Below are 19,360 nucleotides of genomic sequence, written 5' to 3' on the forward strand. Positions count from 1 at the left end.
TTAAACCGATAATACTGTTTAACATGACCTTTTGAAATCCCACATCATTTTCTGGACTAAGCTCAATCCTACATAGACGGAGCCATATGTGATTATATATAGTGCAACAGTGGTTTACACTGCGGCTCTGACAGTCACCATGCATATGCACGAATCAGGCATAACATTATGACCACATTCTCCCTTGTGCCTCCAAAACAGTAACATCGATTCCCGTTTGTTTATCACTAACATTCTCCGTCAGAGAATGGATATGGGTCTTATGAGGGTGGCCTGTGGTGTCTGGAAAACAGGATGTTGTTAATGGGGGCCTTTGTGTTGAGAGGAGGGGCCACTGTGAATCGAGATGTTTTCCAGTGCATCCCACAGATACTCGATCAGTCTGGGATCTGGTGAGTTTGGAGGCCAGGTCAACAGCTTGTGCTGTTTTTCATGTTTTTGACTTGTTACTAGACGTTTTTCTGTGTGTGTCTTGTCTGGTGTAGGTGGGTGGTCCATGTCTAAGTAACATCCACACGAATGTCAGGTCCAAAAGTTTCCCAGCAGAACATTGTATTACAATATAACAGTACAGTTTCCTCTAAAAGGAAAAATCCCTAATCCTCTAGCCACAATAGTAAAATGTCTAGTTTAGTGAAGAAGCCGTGTGTTCATTAGTTTTTTGCCATTTGCACATCTCACTCCACTAGTTGCTCAAATACTTGTTTTCTTATCTTTTTTTTGTAAGAATTTCTCTCCAGTGGGCAGCAGAACAAATACCACTCGTCAGAGCTGTGAGCAGGGGAGGATCATTCTTTGTTTCACCAAGCAAATAATTTAACAACATCACTCCAAAAGACATCACAGTCATGCATTATGGATTCGACGTAGTGAAATATATAGGAAAATGTGTCTTGCCAGGATGAATTATGTCTGCACCCCCTTGTTCCCTTAGGGACTCATTAGTGTCTATATCAGGAATGTTGGGGAAAAGGCCACCGAAAGTTGCTGACCCTCCTTACATGTTTTGTCTACATGTCTCTCACTGGGCCACAATGGGGAGAATGAGTGCCGGCCAGTCATTAACCCGATGGCCAACGAGGTCCAAGGACCAGCAGTGACCCATGGGGTTAACTCGGCCTGTGTTCCCCTCAGCAGGCCCAGACAATCGGGAACGACTGACCTCTGCAGTCACATCCAGCCTCCAGTGGGAGATAAGAAGGGATTTGGTTTAGTGCCGCTGTGCATACCTCCTCCCTACTGTAGCGAAAAAGAAAGGGTCTGTCTGAATGGATGGACGGGGCTGGGCGTAGATGATAAAGCCCGAGTCCAGACTGCATGCCATTACAGACTCTGTAGACTTTCCCTCTCTGTGTGTCTCTTGTCTATTCATTAAAACCTTAGGATATGTGTCACTTTGTGAAGAATTTGTTTAAAATGACTGCGAAAAGGCTGTTGGTTCAACCGCGTTTTCATTTTGGAGCCTGCGGTTTGTAGTACTGTTGAACTGTATTGTGTTTTGCAGACACATGTTTCTATTACTTTAACAACCCAATTTTAGTCAGTGGGCTAGGCTAAGTAACAGAAACACTTTAGTGTTTAATTCAATCCAGTTAACAGCACCGCAAACTGCATCTTCCATTAGGATCAGTTGAATTACCACGTCTTTATGCTGTTTCATAATAAACTGAAGATTTTAAAGAGTCATAAATGGGGGTTTAGTGCAGGATTGTGCGTTTGTTTACACTAGTGTACCTAATAAACCGTCTGGTCAGTGCATATACCGTCATTTGCTTTTGTTTGTTGACCCATGAGAGAACTATGTACATGGAAACAGCTGGAGGATGGATAACAAAAAACAGGCAAAGGGGCCGAGACAACTTTTTTTTTTTCATGTCATAAAAATGGATTTTGGTTCACGACTGTTATTTTATAATACCTTATAATACAGAACTTCTTGTAGTCCTTACTCCATCCAGCTGTTTAACAGCTGATCTTTTGGTAACAATTAAGCTACTATGACCAATTCATTTCCCCTGTGGATCATTAAAGTCTGTCTAAATCTAATGAACTGGCAAGTGAGTATATTTATGGTTATCGGCAAACATACTCAGAGATAAAAAGATGAAATAGTGACTTCATGTCACAATGCTATCTTCATGGTTTTTTTTCCAGCATACATAGGATTTTCTGTTTCATATTGTACATTTATGTAGCGTTAGTCACGCCGTGCCTCGAAGGTACAATAAACTGGTTCCGTATAATCTTAAAATGTAGGCCAATACTGCACAACCTCCCCCCCTCCTCCCTCCCCGTGCAAACATCTGTGCCCTTGACTGTCAAATCGACCTAAGGTGAGCCAAGGAGCAAACATCCGGCGGACGGGTTGTTTTAAAGCGTAAAAAAGTACACCGGCGTGTTTCTGATAGAGGATAATTGTAATTAACAACTCAAATGGAGCAAAGCCGTGACAGATGTGCCCTAAAGAGCTCTGCTTTTTAGTGTGTTTGCATGTGTGCGTCTGAGCCGCTGAGGCGTCGCTGCTGGGGCCGGTATCCTTCACTTAACCTCACCAGCGCACTGCAGTGCCTCCACTACAAGGTTATGACAGAATTCAGTTTAATCCACATTAGTAGGAGGATTGCTTCAATGGACATGACACTGTGGTGCCTGAGGAGTGGCGACTAGCTGAAGTAACATACAATCTATGTTTCATAGCGGAGTATTACTCCTTTGTGCTCATTGTTTGAGATTGTGTGGAGATGTTATGCTTTTGTTCCCACAGTGAATGTGCAGTGTTTTTCTTGATATCAGCCTTTTTACAGGAAGGGAGCTTTTTTTTTCTTCCTGAACAGCCCTTTATCAATTATGAGAAAGTGTCTGTATTATTGTGAGTTCCTTTCATGTTGCCAGCCCACTGACATGAGAAAAATTAGAAAGTCTGTTCAAGGTCTGTAATCTGTCATTGTGTTGTTGTTCTTTTTTTTTTTTTTTTTCTTATGTGCTGATGAGACGTTCAGGGAGGAGGATGTTATTCTTGTTTGTGTTTCCACTGGTCCATAAATCAGATGATAATGAGTTCGCGTATCCAGGGACTCCCCCCCCAACTTTGGCCATTTGCATTTTTCTTTCCGCAGAGACATGTGGTGTGATACAACATATTATTTTAACTGTTGTTTGACAACAGCGGGGAAACTGTCAAAGTCGTTTAACGGTTGGCTTCTCAGAGACCTTATAGAAACTCTTCCAGGAAGCCTGTTTTTCAGGGCTTAATTTGACTTAAATGAACAGTGCACTTGCTTGGATATACCTAATATATAAATATTTTGATTTCGTTCGGTTGAGATTATGCTTTTGAATTATGCACACCATTAAACCAGGACATTACTATGTAGCTTTCTTTTCTTTTTTTTCTTTTTTTTTATATATCCACTTACCAAACGCTAAGATGCCTGTACACGGTCTTGCCTTTGGGCTGTGCTTGTAACTTTCTATTAGCAAAGACATTGTAGTCTTGAGATCCTACAGTTCGAGAGCCCTTTTGCGCAAAGTAGAGCGGAAGCAGCGAGGATCTGAACGGTGCACGGCTGCCAGTCGTGCTGGCCTTTCCCTGTACTCGGGGATGCAGCAGCGCTGTGATTTGTTTGAGGAGCATTGGCCCAGCCAAGCAGAGCTAATTTGAAGCTAGAGCAGTATCCTCCATCTTACTCATTTTTTTTTTTTTTTGTTGTTGTTTCATCTTTTCATTGCGACATCATTTTGACTAGCCTTCCTTTTATGCGATTTGTAAAGGCTGTTGACGGAGGATAATGATGTGTAGCGACAGTGGCCTGAATTTTTTCTGTTTTCTTCTTTTCTCTTGCTTCCGTAATCTCCCCGTCCGTCAATGTGGAAGATCAACTGCTCCCCTCCTCCACTTCGGCCAAGTGTATTGAAAGCTGCTATGGATGTTTTGGAGGTTAGCCACGGGGGGTGGGATGGTTTGTGGGAGCCAGAGCTCGAGGGGCAGTGTTGAAGCCTTTATATGGGTTTGCTGCCTTACAAGAAGAAGGAGCTAAAGGAAAAGATTACATAACAACAATCGGGGCAAACAGTGTCCCAGGCAGATTTCTCTGGATGGGATCCTTACAATGCCCAGCAGCTACACTGGGTTCATTCAGTGCTTACCTTCCCTGGGCTATGTTTACTGGAAGCCCTCAGGACCTCTCTGAAATGTAAACAGGACAGTAGGGCCACATACAGTTCAGCGCCGAGCTGCATTTGCCTGGGATGAAACAAAACGAACACACAAGTGCTGGATACACAGCCAGGTGCTGTGTATCTGACCACAGGAGCAGCTGTATAATTACACTTTTCTCATCCGTCAAGATAATCTGTGTTTAGTAGCAACACGCAAACACACAAAGTTCAGAGGTCAAGGCGGGCTCTTAACACACTGACAGACGATTCACGGTGGAGCATATTTAATACGCCTAACACAAAGTTAAAAGTTAAATTCACACACTGGCTATCGCGAGGTCACAAACAGAAATGCAGTCTCTGACGTGCCGATGTGTAACATTTTCAAAGGGAGCGCAAAGAGAAAAATGAGCGTCTCTGTCAATGCATTTAGTTTAATTTTGACTAAAAGGCAGTTCAGGTCCCAGTGGAGACATTTTGCATTTCCCTCTGCTCAAATAAATCTGGTCCCATGGTTAGTCCATGCAGACATGCTATTGATTGATCGCCACACTTTTTCCTCTGCACAATCAACAGCACACACACCTATGGTTACTTATTGTAGAGCATGATGGATTTAATGAAAAAGTTTCCCGTCAAATCTGCTGAAAAAGGCATGCATGGGCGGTGGCGCTCTGCTTGACAGGATTTCGCCTCGGGAGTTTCTTGTCAGAAGTAGCCTGCTATTGATTTAATATTAAATACTGTTCCTGTGTGTGGTTTCCCGGGGATGACAGTATGCTGTGAATTCACATACTTCGAGGTCAGATAGATACATAGTCTATTTGTATCTCCTATTAACCAGGCATGTTGACAAATATGTTGTTTACAGTAACGACCTGTGGGTGTCATTCACCTCACCGATCCCCGCAGGATATAATGTTAGCAAGCCGCAGAAATGAAAGCGCCACTTTCCCCCTTTTCCACCGAGCGGCCGTAAGTTATACCGCTTCCAGCACCAGGTGCTTTCTCCAAACGCTGCCGTCTTGGTTGCATTCTTCGGAGCCCTGCTGCAGTTTCGAGATAAGGAATAAGGAAATGTGTGCTTATTTGGGATGCCGTTGTAAAGTCAAGCGAAGCGCTGTGATTAAGGTCAGACACCCTCTTGTGCACATTTTTCATCTCGCGTCTGATCTCCGCTCAAATGAGGTCAAAGTACATTAAAGGATCTCACTCCTGGTCCTTTTATGTCATCCTGAATTACATAAATATTAACGCCAAAGGATGTTTGAGTGCATTCACCAGGAAAGACCTCAGCGCGCGGTGGAGCCACGTCCCCTTATGACTGTTCGGATTTACGCTTTTCGCCCACCTCCCCCCTTTCATAAGAGCACCTCGTCAGATCGTTGGCCTCGATCGGTTCTAGAGGGCAGGGGTCACTCGATCACTGGAGGCCCTGGTGTCAGGTTGGATGGGTGCACTTGGCTCCTGGTGGAAGAGACAGATTCATTTGCGCTCATCTCCCTGGACGCTTTTTGGTAATTTCGCATTCAGAAAGGGGGGGATGGTGAGATGACGGCGCATCGAGGTGGGAACAAGAATGGGGACAAGACGTGGAAGTAAGAAGGAGTGAAGGCATTCATATCCTTTCCTCCCGTCGGTACTTTTTTACGGTTAACGACGTCCCGTTGACTGGATGAACGGGACAGTTGCATGCGTTTGAGTGCGGCTTTTTTTGTTCATGGCAGCTGACTCCTCTCTAAATCAGTGAGATCAAGGATGTGTTGATGAGTGGATGTAGAGAGGGGAGGCAAATTTTAGAGCACAGTGTTTCCCCCGACGCTTTGACGCGCCCATTAACACTGTTAAGCTGTAAATGGCCGTAAAAGCATAAAAACGCGATTGCGCCACGTACGCGCATTCGCTCGTGTTTATGCAAAGGTGTGCTCGCGTGGGTGGCTCTCAGTGGGAGGTTAGTCTTTGACACTCTTTTGCTGCCACACCTCCCTCGAACACGCCCACCGCATGCCATGCCAGCTGCAGCTGTTGTGCCTCAATGCTAGAGATGTAGAAAATTCCTCTCACTCTGCAATTAGAGCCGCAGATCGCTGAATGGCACACATTGCGATGTCCTAAAATTGCACTTGGTCCCCCTTTCTGCTCCCGAGAACACTGAGTAAATAGAAACTGATGAGAGCGAATCATGAATAAACCGGCTAAACCGTCGGGCCTCCGAGCTGACAGATTGTGTTTTGTGCAGGCTGCCCCTTTTGATGTGCTGTTACCCCGGTTAAAGAAACCGAAGGGTGGAAAAAAAAAGGCCTCATTGATGGGGTGGGTTTCTCATGCCTGACTGAGAATGTTCGCTTTCCATCGAGTCAAGTGCTGCATTGTGATCCCAACCAAAGAAATGCAAATATATAGAACAGATGTACTACTTCTTTTTTCCCCCGTTTGTCGACAGGAGTAATCCCTCACTATGAAGGAGATTGAGTTGGGTGCACTCTGGGTGCAAGACTAAAGTGTTAACAAGGGAAAAGCCATGTCACCCTGGCACATGTGATGGCCGCCCGCCTTTCAGGGTCTTTTCTCAATAAGGCTAGATGCTCAGGATAGATAAATGGGGGCTTTTGTGGCCTTTGCCAGAGGGAGAGCCGCACAATGAAGGACACACACAGAGGAAGGTCTTTTCCAGAGAAAACAGCTAAAAGCAGCGTTTCTGCAGTCCCCTCCTCCTCTCTTTCTTTAACTCGCTCCTTCACTTTCTCATGTCTCTCACTCTTGCTCACTCACTCACTCCCCAAATCTTTTCCTCCTCCGTGAGAACTGAACCATACTCCCATAATATTTCCATAAACGGGTTGAGGGAATGGAAATAACTCAGACCATTGCCTCCCTCCATGCACTCTTCCCCCCACTGGCAGTCTCTTTACTGGGCTATGGATAGTACTTAAACACACTTCCCTTAATGATGCACACTGTTTTACACTGCTCTGAGCAGAGTGCATCTCTTACGACCTGGACATGGCAGCCTTAATATAGCTGTGCTCTTGTTACTTCATCAGACATTACCAGGCCCCTCCACTTTCAACGGGGTGGAGGTCAGATCTGTTTCCACTGCACCTCCATCAGTACGGCCTTGGAACTACTAGTTATTCTGCTCACGCTCACTATAACCCAACTATAACCCATCATTGTTGTTGTTGTTCAGGTTCTCCTCATTCTTTTTAGAGCTATTTTGTAATTTTTCAGTATAATCTTGCGCCGCTATTTTCTCTCTCTCGCTCTCCTTCCCATTTTGTGACTCTTGGCATATTTCTCCCTTAACTGTGACACTGCGGCTGTCTGGGGTTTTGCATGTACACGTTGTTGCCTACATCTGCAGGCCATCCTGCCAACGCTGGGCAATCTCTCATGTGGGTGGCTGCCCTGGAAACAGATGTTTTTGATGCCACTTGTAGGGGAATAGCTTTGAAAGTGACTCCACGAAAGAGATGCCAGCTGTATGACAAACCGGGGGCCGGCGAGTTCTCAGGAATTCTATCAGAGCTATTTCTCTAGGAGCTCTGGAAGCATTGCCTGTAGAGAATAAGAATAGTTTTCACTTAATCAGACTGTTCCCTTTGGAGAACGTCATTAATTACAGAAGGAAGTTGCTTCACTGGAACATATGCTCCAGATGGCCAGATTTCACTTCACAAAAAAAATTCATCTTTCTTTGATTGTCTTAGATGTTTATTTTTTTTTCCAATCTTACAATCTTTCCCTGCGAATACCTACAACCCATCAACAGGTTTGTGGATTTGTAGCCTCATTTAACTGCTTGTTTGTTTGTTTGTAACATTGCTTTCCAGTCCTCGAGCCAGCTGAGCTGCAAACACCTGGCATCATCTGCGGCCGTCTAAAAACACTGGCAACTTTGCCAATTTTCTATTATTAGCGATATGGTTTCCAGTGTCAACTTTCCTTTGCATGAACGCCTGCTCCCTTAGCGCAAATCCGTAGCGCTGCAGCACCCCTGATTTGCTTTCCAGCGCACCCTCTCCTGCCAAACTCCCAGAGAAAAGCAGCTCTCCGGACAGTGATTATTATTCACGTGCTAATTTTAGCCCCTGCAATCATCAGAAACACTTATTTTGTCCCCTTTCGGATGAAACACGTCATCCGTGCTTCCACACCAAAAGTGCACGGCCGGAACTGCCTGGCAACTTTCTGCAAAGTATAGTTTGCGGTAACACCAGCGCTCTGCCTCAGGGGGTTCTCACTGATCCTAATCATATGTTCGCAGGTAATGAGAGAGCGTGTTCAAAACTGCAAAAAAATATAAACTGGGCTTAGATAAGACATCGTCAGCCTGCCAGTGGCAACAGTGTGACGTTCAAACGTTAATCTATTAGTCTGCTCTGCAGTGTGATTACAGCAGCAGAAATTACGTTTACTTTATCTGGTATAAACACAGTTGCTTAGAGTAATTGCAGAATAATTTCAAAGCTACTGTGGGCGTGTTAAAGAATAGTTTCTTCCTTTCTGGCCTGATAAAACCTTCAAATGGCACATATTTGTTTCACCCATTGTGTCTGGCTTTGAGCACTGACCGGCTAAAACAAGGGAACTTAAAATTGTAGCGTGTTGTTATTTAAATGGAAGAAAACATTTTAGCAGCGCTTTTGTGTGTATTGATTCTGTTAATTACCCCACATCTGCCCAGATTTATCTCCCTTCCTGTTCCAGGTCCATACATGTGTGATGTTTTCTCGCACGTCTGATATCATCTTGCTTCCCCTTTATCTTCATAGGCTATTGATTTCGTCCTTTCTGCGTGTCGTGTTTGTGTTGTCTCAAACAACAATGCGCTTTCCCCCGAATGCGCCAGATCGCCACTCATCTCTGCGCTGCTCCCTGCTCCTCTCCCCCTGTTCTCTCTCCCTCAACTTTCCATCTTTGTTCACAGGGGAGGTCTGCTGTCACTCAGGGCTGTCATACGCAGAAAAAGTTGCCTAGCAACAACGCGGAAGGATGCGAAGCCGCTGTTTACTCTCCACCCCCTCGCCCCGTGCGCCCACTACCCCCTTCTCTTTCACGCTCGTCCTCTGTCGCGGAGATGGAGCGGCGGGGACGGATGGCGGAGGCAGCACGGCCTCCCGCTCTCTGGTGAATTCAGACAACGGATACAGGACAAAACTGAGAGGATGAGAGGCCGTGGAGAGAGGGAGAGGAGCAGGGGAGGCGGGCGTTGAGGGGAGGGGAGAAGTGACATTCAGAGATGCTGTGTCTGCCTGTTGCCTGCCAGCTGCTATTCCTGCCTCCCTCTCTGCAGGAGGAACTGGCCATTTCCCTTAACGGCTCCTGTCCCTCTCTGCAAAAGAGAAACTTGTCTCACCACGACATGCCGTTATCAGCAGGTCTAAAAATACTGGACAGCAAATGCATCACATGCCTGGCAATCGTGTCGCACTCTCTCAAAAAAAAAAAAAGAAAAATAAAGAGTGGAATTTAAGCAGATACAGGTGCATTTCTCCTCAAGGATTAATCAATGTCCCCCGGTGGAAACAATCAAGCAAATGTCTTTGTTCCTTTCCACATTATGCTGTTTTAGCTTGTTTACTGTAATTACGTACTGTAGCAGGGCTCAATGGCTTCCACACCGCCGTGCTGAGTTTAGTTGGCTTTTCAGGTTGTCCGCATAATGACAAGAGTCACCCTTAAGAATAGACTGAACTCCACCTACGTATGACAAACTGTGAGTTTGTGTTATAACACAAGAGCGGCGAGCTCCGTGTTAAACGTTCGTTTGTTTTGATAAAACAGGAGAAAATGTCCCATTGAGCTGCTGACTGGTTTCTCTCCTTTCACCAGCGTGGTTATATTTTAGGAAATACACGTATTTGCTTTTTGGGAAGAGTTAGGAGAGAAGATACCACCCTCGAATGAATGCATTAAAAATGAGCTGGTGTCAGTTTTGCATTAATAGAGCAGCTGCCCTTGCACTGCTGTGCTGCTGTGCTGCTGTGTGAGTGTCTCTCTCAAAAGTACTACCATTCCTAATTTGCAAAGTCCAAAGCTTCATAAATTTTCATTAGAGATGTATGTACAAATAGTCGTTTTGTTAATCTGTGTGGGAATAAAACAAATAGCTCGCAAGATAAAAACAACACTTTCTCTGAAAGCCAGGTCTCTTTTTTTTTAAAACAGAATTCTCCTTTGTGCAACATCTGAAACACGAGCTGTGAAAGATGTTGTTTTAGGGTTGTGTGAATGTAGATCGCTCTGCATGTGTATCCGTTTGTGTAATGACTTGCCTCGGTATGTAAATTACCCATCGGGCCCGGACGTCCATGTGCAAACGAGCAGCGCTTGTGGGTTTGTGTGTTTCTCCGCAGGCCCTGCTGCACACATGTGTAGGCTGATGAATAGTTTGTCTGTTTGCTGGGACGCAGTGACAAGAACTCCTTAAGTGTTACCTCCTGGGGCTTCCCACTCTGCAAATAAAAGTCGCTCCTTCCCCTCGACTCGTATCAAAGCCGAGAACCTGCCTGCAGAGGCCGGATCAAAGCAGGCCGTGGCACAAAAGACCTGCGCTCGCTGCAGTTCATTCAGCTTGATTAAAGTCTGTCATTTCCTGCTATTAGCACATTTCTTCCTCCAGCCAGAAGCAGACAGAGCAAAGCAGTCATCAGGAAGTGGCTGGAATGACACTGTTTTTGGGTTCTTCCAATTAAGTTCCCCAAAACTCAATTATGTCGCATTATACAAGAGGAGAAATGTATAATCAAAAGTGAGTTACTTCACTGAGCTGTTCTTTATTTAACCTTTATGTGTCCAAGGAAGACAGACTTCCTCTGAAATGACTAGCTTTACATAAGCATCTTACACGTGCTGCATTGCAAAAGAGCATTTTAAAATAAATAAATAAAGACTGTTTGATTAAAAGGCGGCAGTTAAATGTATTTTACTCAGAGATGCCTGAGATATTTTTGAAAAACGTTCACATTTCACCTGCTGCCTCACAGATTTCAACCATAAAAGTGTCTCTCAGTAACTAACTCCAAGTTAGAGCCAAGCCGACTGATCGGTAGCTGTTTGTCTGTGAGAGTTTCTTGCAAACACTTTGCAGTAGATGCCTGATGTTACCTGAAGTCTTCTGTCAAAAGTTGAATTTTACACCAGCACATGTAGCTTGCAGATAGACCGCCGACTTATCTCCTGCCAGGCAGGCTCAGAAAACACAGCGGTCAGCCTGCTGTCGGCTTCACAGTGCGTTTAAGTGCAGCTTTTATCAGGAGATGTGAGGCAGTACATCAGACGGGACTTTGTTGGTCCTACTTCTTTGGCCCGGTGTGTGTAGACCCTTAAACCTGTTACTGTTTTTCTTTTTTTTTAACAAATCACTAGATTGAAAAGCTTTGCAGAGTCCCTTTTCATTCTTCTTCTTCCTTGCTCTTAGGACCGTAACAAGCTCTCCCATTCATGCCTCATGTCTGTTGCTCCAGCCTTTGTTGCAGGTAAAAAAAAATATGCTTAGCATATGGTATACGGATAGATGGATTATCAGTGGAAAGAAGGGTTATATTCCTCCTGTTGTCTCGGCGTGTTTAAGGTGGTCATGGTTGCAGGCCGGGTTCGTCAGACAAACCTTGCGCCGCGCTGTAGTTCACAGGACAGGGAATAGATAAGTGGCTTCTTCCATCTCCCACTGCTCCAAATGTCAGCCTTCGTAAGAAACTTGGAAGGTCACGGGCTTGACCTGGGGATCTTTTCTCGGGAACAATAGCTTTTCCCCCTCTTTTTTTCTTTTCCTTCCTGTCAGCCCGAGAAGCCTTGAATGTCATGGTCCACCGCCCCCCCCCCCCCCCCCCCCCAACTGCTAACACTCAGCAAGGCCCCCACCCCAAAAGCATCCAGCATAGCCACCTACTTTCCCTTACATATGCTAATAATGCAGTCTCATTCAGCTGTTGGTGTCTTTGTCACGAGGGTGGGGTGTGGGGGTTGTGTGCATTAAGGGGCAGCTGTATGCATTTCACCAAATTGACTCCCCAATGGCTGCCAGACTCGTCTTTACTTTTCTCTTCCCTCCTTTCGCATTGCGCTTTCCCGTTTTCCTCCCAAACTAGTCACTGGATGAAGAAGCAGAAGGAAGAGTTGCGGTTTTCTTGTTTATTTTAGAGGCTTTCTGCTGTGACGTGTGGTGTATTTCTCCTTTCTTTGCGTGTTTCGGGCTGGCTGGTGCTCAACAAGTGGCTGATGGATTTAATGCATTTGGATAGCATCTCCACAGTGGGTTCATTACCGCAGTGACTCACGGGACGTTGTGTCTTCTGATGTATGGCTCTGATGAAAATGGACTATTTTAATCGGGTAAGCGCGGCAACTGCTGATATCTGATGTTTTTCCCATGTCATGCTCTCATAAAAAAAAACTGCAAAGATGGCCTTAATTTTAGTTGCATTTATATGCAGAAGCAGCAGCAGCATCATATAAAGTGACTAAAGTCTTTTTGACACTGGTATGAGTGGTCTTGCCTATAGTAGTAGGGAATTTTTAGTGTGTGTTTCTGGGGAGCGGTGGCACAGAGAGTTCTTGCAGAGTGAATTGAGTGATTCATCTCTGGGTCTGTGCTGTCTCCCATCCTCCCTATAGTTATCTTACACTTGCATCCTCCAGTTGGCTAAACTCTATCCTGTGTCAGCTGTGGCGCGTTCAGCTGCTGCCCAGAAGTCCAAACTATCTCACTTACTCCAGATTTCTGTCAGCAACACCAGGCAGAGCAAGAAAAACAAACTTTGAAAAGAAAAAAAAAAAAAGAACTGCTGAAGTGAGTATGAGGAGGGAGAGAAGGTCCACGGCATTGACACATGTTGAAGTCGGTCTGCGGGTAAGAAAGAATGAGAGCTGCTCCCCAGATGTGTGTGAACGTGCTCGTGTCGCTGTGTCGATTCTCAATCGGTGTCGCACAGCTTACCTACTTCCGCCTTTTGCCGCGCTGCTCCTCAGCGATAATGTGACAATTTGGACCCTGACTGACCTCGGCGGAGCAGCAGAGGCGGAGATGTTCTCGGGGCTTTCGATCTGAACTCCTCACTCTCTTAACAGTTTTCCTTTTGCATGATGTGAGCCCTCTTCTCACCATTTGTCTCAACCTCTCCCCGAGAGGCCGGTCCGTGCCGACAGGCTGTCTTCGGTGTGGAGGTAGCTGGGAAAAGCAGCGTGCTGCTGGGAAGTGACAGAGGGGGGATGTGCGCTGATGGAAATAGGTGGTGGTTTATTCTGGAGGCCTGCTGGGCCACATCAACCCCGCTCGTCCCTTTCCGTCTCCATATAGCAGCGAGGGCCGCCGTGGTTAGGCCCAGTTTGGGGGACAGATGGTCCCTTTTGGAAAAGGGCCACGGCGCAGTGCTCTCTGTTCGCGGGGCTCCGCTGGAGCAGCCAAGAACAAACACGGTCTCCTTCTGTTGGGAACATTCAGGAGCCTCAGTCTGCGAGACCTGAATAGACTTATGGAGCGACGTCTAAAACTATGCACACTAAGTGTGTCTGGGGGTGTGAGACTCGTGCTAGTTGTTACCTAATGTTAATGGACATTTAACTAAGTGCTTCGTGGTAGCAGTGCTAGTCACCCTCTAATGACTCCAGTATTCATTAATGTTGTATCCGTGCGGGGACTCTCCGCTTTGTCATTAGCCAAGTTTACATCGTCACTTAAATCTTTTAACCGGGTGCTTTGCGCACGCACGTTCGCCGCGGCACCGTCTCTTTGTCCCCATGCGATTGAACAGGGAGAATCTGTTGTCCTGTCTATTTTAATTCTCAGATCACCCTGAAACAACTAAAGGACAATAGCAGTGTGCTGCCTGGCAGGCGCTGGGCAGATAGCCAGTTGGCAGGGCAACAGGGTAGGAGACTCCCATTTTCATTGGAAGCAGGAGGAGGCCTGCTCGTCTCCTGAACCGCGTGTAGCCAGCACCGCCGCCATTGTGCTCTTTTATATTTCGCTCCAACTAAAGAACAGGGGCTCTTTTATTTTCAGAACATAACTTAGATGCATAGCTCAGCTCCACACCTTGTCAGTATGATTATTTGACACTACCATCAGCGCAGTGACTGTGGTTAGGCTTCCACTTGATGGATTGCTGTTAGTAATTATGTTAATCTTGGCAAGCAAAGGTCATCATTCCTGAGCCGCAGCTGTAATTTTATTTTATCAGTGGCTGTCATCCTAATGCATTATCTGGCACTGGAATTTAGGAACAGTAGAGCGAGTTCACAAGGTGCTTTGTGTGTTTGCTCTCGAACTATTGTTATAAATTAGTTACTGAATGAAGTCGCAGCCTGGTGTCAGATCTTTTGAGCAATTTTACGATCTCGTTCATTTTAAAGCATTTGAACCATCTACCTGAACATAAATTACCACACCACATATGATCAATAACTCTGAAAGACCCAAGTGAAGTTTCCAGAGAAACGGATGAAAGTTATGTGCAGTCATGTTGAGAGGATCAGTATACACATAATTGGATTTACCTTGACTCCCCCTATTTTTGAGTTCACCGGCTTGTGGACACAATGGCAGTGTTTTGAAACCCTTTCTCCTGGCTGAGCCTCCGTCTTCATCTCTAGCGGAGCATATGGTAGATATTATGAGATTTAAATGTGCGGAGGAAGTGAAAAGAATTCACCGTGTTGCAGTTTTCTGTCGGGCACATACTTACAGTTCACCGAACCGAGTGAAATGGAGTCAGGTCATGGATGACCCCTGCGCTTCACGCCCAGCTGTAGCCAGCACATTCCAGACGGAGCTACGGCTAGCAGCACAAAGCGCAGCAGACTCAGGGCGCGGTGGTGTAGGAAAACAGACACGTGTTCGCGTTAAGCCGCCTCCGTGATAAGACTTAAGGCTGGAAATAAACGCCACTGTCTGTGGCAAAGCAAACGGCTATCTTTTGTTTAAATTTTATGCGTGAGAGGCTAGCTGTTGACAGATGAGGTGTGGTGAGATGACTGTTGGGAGGGCAGTGACCTCGGGTTAGTGCTGCAGCCGCACGAGCAGATATCTCACTGCACAGCTCTGAAAATATCTCTATAGCCTCTTGTCTGTGAAGGTTTTTTCTCAGTCATGACTTTGTCTCACGTCGTGACGCAAAGCAAACTCGACATCTACGAGAAACCCAACGTGTCCACTTGCCTTTGTTTCAGATTTATGTTCTGGATACGCTACGGTCTCTTGTATTGCTGCATCTATCTCTCTTTTATCTGTGGAAAGCTGTTAAGCTGCCTGGGAAGTATAGAAATCTTTCTGGTATGAAGTGCCAGAGATTGTTCTCGTTTTTTTGCAGAGATTCCTGTCTAGTCTTCTTGATCCAGAAGTGAAACAGGTGGAAGAATATTTACTTGATTTTATATAGATCAAAATGCAGACGGAGTACGGAGAGACTCCTTTTGAAGCTGCACTTAGGCCAGAGGTTAGACTCCTGCAGTGGATGAAGTGTTTTTCTTCTTCTTCTTTTATTTGAGAGCTGCATTGTTCCTCAGGTCCATGCACCTGGGGCATTGGCTGGGCATTAGTGAATACAGGCATTTCCCATGGTGCATTTTGAGGCCCTGCGTTAGGGCAGCGATGAGTCTGCTGAGGGTATATGTTTACTCTTTGCTGTCTGGCCTCCTTTTTTATCTCTTCCACTGATTGTTCTTCTGCTGCTGGGTCAACTCAGGTCTGTGTGCACTGAGATGTAAACAAAAAAACCTCTAATTGTCTTTCTCCAGAAGCTGTTTCCATTGAGATCCCTGTGCAAGCGCGCACGCACATGTGCACACATCCCAGCCCCTTTTGTCGCATTTTGTACGTTCTCTCAATCTCCCCCTGCTTCTGTCATGCCCATCATTCTGTTGGCATGTGCCTTCCACATGTGTTTGTGAGATTGTGGCCAGCGCCAGGTAAATTGGATCATGTCAGTTTAGTCACTCTGCCTTCAGTGGAAGATTTCAGCTCGGAGGGACACGGCGCACGGCGCACACATGCAAACCGTCGGAGAAAAAGATAAGATTGCAGTTGAGCAATAAAAGATTGAGCGACCTAGACTCGTAGAACAGTCAAACACAGAAGTGTTCCAACAGGTGGCAGGTCAGGTTTCCAGCAAAGCACGCTGTGCATTTCCACAGCGGCAAAAGTCAGGTCAAAACTTGTTGATGTGTTATCACAATCTGGTTCACTGGGTTTTTAATTAGTTAACAATGGCATTGTTGTGTTTGGATCCCGTTGTGTATTTACACAGCATACATACTGGATGAAGCAGCACGTATCATGGTCCAAATACACCATAAAATCCCCAAAAAACACCAAGATATTGCATTTCTTTGTCCAGGTTTGCTCAGTGGGAGCGTTGGAGTGTTACCCGAGTGTGATGGATTGTCTGTTATAACACAGTAAATGGGGGAAGCTTCTTAATAAAAGGGGTCACTTGTTTTGGCACATCATCAAAGTAGCTGGCATGTGTTCCCTTCTTTGTTGCCGAAAAGAGTAATCTGTCAGGTCTGTTTCCTTATTAAGTTTAAGGAACAAACCTTTGTTAATCCCTCCTGGGGAAAAAATCGTTTTTGTCATTCAAGCCATCCATTCGCACTCACAGTAGCGAGCGCAGCCCGAGGAGGAGTGTGCAACCATGCGTGCGCCACCTGGTGAAACAAAAGAAAAACTTACTCGCTTTTTTTGTTGTCGCAAAGGAGTACGCAGACCAGTTCTAAATCATCTTCTCCGAAAACTTTATTGTTCTAATAAAGCTACACAGTCTGGGGTATCTGTTTCTGTGTCCTTGCCACTCGCAAATCACAGTTACTTCCCGAGCCTTTGAGGACCTGCCAATTTTTATTTCAAATCAAGCTGAGCTCGGAATGACAGGCAGATAGTCAGGAGAAAAAGAAGGGTGGGCTACAGAGGGGGAGTGGTGGGCTGACGACTGGTTAGTTAGATCCCTAGATCCTCTCTAATGCATGATGCAGTGAAATTGCTCACTAGTGAAGTATTATTTTTAATTCTGTAGCTTATTACTTACGCAACCCCACTTAACCTAAATAAACATTGAGCATTTGCGGTTGTTTAATTCTTTTTTGATGGATCGCTCGCCTTGATGTGGTTTTATGTCCGTTTCCACATATCAGACTTGATAAGGCAGCTGGCTGGAACTCATTTCATTGGTTTCCTTACCTCCTACTGAGGGTGTGACCCTCCATTCACACTGGCCATTAAAATCTCAGCATTACTCCCTGCCGGCAATATTGGCGCGTCAGGGTGTGCAGTTGGTGGTCTGAGCACAATGAGGGAGGGTGGTGTTAGATGATTGGGTTCTTACCGGCCCAGATAGACTTGAGTTATCGCGGTGTATGCGAAGGGGAGGGTTCGCTCTTTAATGGCAGGGCTTTAGCATCAGTGCTAATTTGAGTGTCAGCTGGTGGGAGATTCTTCCCTGTTGTGAGGTTGAATTGTGGAAGCAGTAGATGAAAGGGGAAGACATTGAATAGTGCTTTTGGGGTTTCTTTGGTCCCTACTTTCATGGCCCCAGTTAGCGCGAGCGGTGGCGCACACACACAGTCTTTACACCCCTTTACAAGTGTCCTTTCTGGTTATGGAGGCACTTGGGGAAGGTGGCATGCCTAGTTTCCCAGGCCCTAGTAATGAACTCTCAAGGATAATATTGCCCAATTAATTGGATCTGTGGTTTAATTGCACGAATCTCTTTGAGCACGAGTTTGGCAAAACTCCCGTTCTGTTTTTTTTTTCTCTCTCTCTTCGCCTGCTTCACCACTTCCACTTCTCTCCTTAACCTCGCATTCTTCTTTGCAATAACCCAGTTAAGGTAAAGAATCGCTCCAGCGAAGCGGAAACACAAATGTTTTCATCAGGTCGGAGATGCCTGTGTCTGGTTCCACACATGCAACCCCTCATTCTCCTACTGCAAAGGGTGATGAATTTAATATCTTTCCCGGCCAAAAAACCGTTGCACGCACCCCTCCCGTTCCTGCCACAAGCCCTGAACAGCTGCTCACAATGGAGGATTGAAAGCGGAGCTCCCACGTTGTTTTAAATCGGCTCCTTAGAGGCCAAAATGTGATTTGATCACATTTGAGTGGGGAGTGACACTGAATGTGTTCCGTTGTTTGCATTGTAAGTTTACAGAGGAATCAAGTGATGGGCAGTGGAGCATTAAAAACCTGCCTTCAGGTTTGTTTGCTTTCTGTCTGGATTTTTTCCTTCCGCTGTGTTGATGATGAACACAGTGTGACACATCCAAATGTCTAAAGGGCTGCAGCTCCTCCGCATTAAACATAAGCAGGCAGGTAACGGGTAACTTAAATAAATGGGCTTGTAAATGCGCTGGGAAGGATTTGTAAATTTACTCCACATAGTAACACTGCCTCACTCATTATATGATGAAGTCCATGAGCTGGAAAATTGGTGTAATCATCTTGGCCTCCAACCTACGCTGCACCCTAATTTGACTGCGGGAGGGGTGGAGGACTGCATCATGGCTTGGCCTCGGCTCCTGAGGTCGAGGCATCTTGGGGACAGGGCCAGCTACTGCTTCCTCACTGCGGAGGACAGAGGAGCATTATTATGGCTCAATTACACAAGGCTTTATTAAACATAATTGGACGTAATTGCAGCCCTGTGTTCACCCGGGGGTCTCGGAGTGGCCCTGCCGCTTGTTTGGGGCTAAATAAACATGTTTGACTTTGACCTGAAGTGCAACCGGCTGGACACTGTGGAGGATCCCACATTTTAGAAGAAAATTCAAGGAAGTGAGAACCATAGTTTCAAGGTAATTGACCATTTTGGAGGCCACAACGTGTTGTTGCTTCAGCTTTGAAGATGTATATAAAAGTTTTATGTGCTGTTATAATATTATTATAATCATGCACAGTGGTCGTGCTGGCTGAAAGATGTAGTTAAATTGTGCCTATGATGGCCAGACATATGCAAATGGTGATATTTTGCTGAAATTATCGTGACTTCTTGGTGACTTCCTGCATTGGCAACAACCAGGTCTGTGCAAGATTAGCTTCACTGTGTTATTCAGTGCGAGATATTTTGAAAAGGTAACCATAGGCCGTGTCATCACATGACATGTTTAGCTTTTCAGCGAAGCACTGCTACCTGAAGCCATAGCTCGTTGCCAACATTCCTCCTAAGAATACATTTTCAGAGGCCTAATGACGCGGTCCCGCTTCCTGA

General features: G+C 45.6%; 1 protein-coding gene across 5 annotated transcripts in view; it reads left to right on the forward strand.

The window, feature by feature from the left end:
- LOC125018713 (signal-induced proliferation-associated 1-like protein 2) overlaps window positions 1-19,360 on the forward strand; it is a 79,283-nt gene that overhangs the window by 4,382 nt on the left and 55,541 nt on the right. The window contains exon 1 of one of the 5 annotated variants that reach the window (XM_047602899.1): window positions 12,214-12,495. The exons of the other annotated variants lie outside the window; for them this stretch is intronic. The gene's annotated coding sequence lies outside the window, so the exon portion shown is untranslated. Of the gene's footprint in view, window positions 1-12,213; window positions 12,496-19,360 lie in introns of those variants that run through there. 5 annotated transcript variants of the gene reach the window in all.

Source organism: Mugil cephalus, chromosome 13, assembly GCF_022458985.1.
Source record: "Mugil cephalus isolate CIBA_MC_2020 chromosome 13, CIBA_Mcephalus_1.1, whole genome shotgun sequence".
In the NCBI taxonomy this organism is placed as follows: Eukaryota; Metazoa; Chordata; class Actinopteri; order Mugiliformes; family Mugilidae; genus Mugil; species Mugil cephalus.